Source organism: Protobothrops mucrosquamatus, unplaced genomic scaffold (assembly GCF_001527695.2).
Source record: "Protobothrops mucrosquamatus isolate PMUCROS unplaced genomic scaffold, P.Mucros_1.0 scaffold1986, whole genome shotgun sequence".
Taxonomy (NCBI): Eukaryota; Metazoa; Chordata; class Lepidosauria; order Squamata; family Viperidae; genus Protobothrops; species Protobothrops mucrosquamatus.
In genome coordinates, this window is record NW_015388102.1 from 188,627 (window position 1) to 190,265 (window position 1,639).

The window sequence follows — 1,639 nt, forward strand, 5'->3', positions numbered from 1 at the left end:
CAAGCGCCAAGGCATGGTCCACTGGAAGAGCCTGCCGAAACCCTCCCCCGGAGCCCATCAAGCCAGATATGTGAAGTAGGCAAGGGCCATTTGCTGGTCACTTCCAGGTGATGGTGCATTTCTTCATTCCTCACAAAGAGTGACACCTCCCCAGTGCGCACCCAGAGGGTGGGGGCAACACAGCAGGGGCCGGCCCCTTGCTGTTTCCAGATGGCCTTGTGGAGCTAAAACTGAATGCGTTTCAGCATAGATGGCCACCACAAAATTGTACATTGGCTCCTGGGCGGCAAGGGCCGGGGCCAAGGCAGTGGGAGCCATTCCCTCACTGTTTCCAGGATGGCTTCGCGGGCCACATGAAACCACATTGCGGGCCGCATCTGGCCCCCGGGCCTTGTGTTTGACATGTCTGGTATATAGGGTCTCCTGCTTGAGCAGGGGGGTGGACTAGAAGACCTCCGAGGTCCCTTCCAGATTCTAGTCTAGTCTAGTCTCTAGTCTCATCTCTATCTCTGTTCTGTTCTATTCTATTCTATTAGCATTCCCTCTGATTTTTTTCTATACCCAAAGAGCAAGGGAATACACAGAGGCATTTCCATTCCTACATCCCTACCTATGTTTTTAGGAACCATATACATGGGAAAAATATCCCAGTAATTTCAAACAAACAAAATATATTAATCATTATGTAGAATTGTCCAGCGATGCAATGGCCTTGTTGAAAAAGTGAAGATAGGATGCAATGAACAATACTGATGTCTGTCTTTGGACTTGTGATCTGCTGTACGCATCTCCCATCTCAAAGGGAATCAAGCTTTAGTTACTGAGCCCTGTAGCCAAATTAGAAAAGCAAAGCAAAGAGCTTAAGCAGCTGGCTTACCTCTTTCTTTTTTCTTTTGTTTAATCATTATAGCTTTTCTTCTATCAAGAAATTAACTGGTTTATAAGATTTTTGCAAAAATATTAGCCAATAGACTAATGCAAGTAATCAAGCAGATTATTCATATGGATCAGTCTGGATTTATAAATGGAAGATATATGAAGAATAATGTTAGACAAATTGTGAATGTGTTGGAATACTTGGACAAAAACAATCAAATCCCGGCGGCCCTTATCTTTCTGGATGCTGAAAAAGCTTTTGATAAATTGGACTGGCAATTTTTGCTACGGTTGGTGGACAGAATGAACTTTGGGGATAGATTTTCCTCAGCATTAAAGGCTATTTATCAACTACAGTTTGCCCAAGTGATTGTTAACGGGGATTTGACAGACTCAATTAAAATTGAGAAAGGAACAAGGCAAGGCTGTCCATTATCCCTGTTATTATTTATCTTGACTTTGGAGATTTTATTAATCAAGATTCGAGAGTCTTCATTTATAAAAGGAATAACTTTGGGCAACAACGCTTATAAACTTAGAGCATTTGCTGATTACTTGGTTTTCACTTTGTCGGATCCAACCGACTCGGCAAGAAATCTGATACAGACATTGATACACTATGGGAATGTCTCTGGATTTAAAGTAAATAATAATAAGACTAAAATATTAGTTAAAAATATGTTTATGAAAGATATAGAAATTTTAAGTAATGTAACTGGTTTTGAAATAGTAAAAAAATTGAAATATTTGGGTGTTGATATTA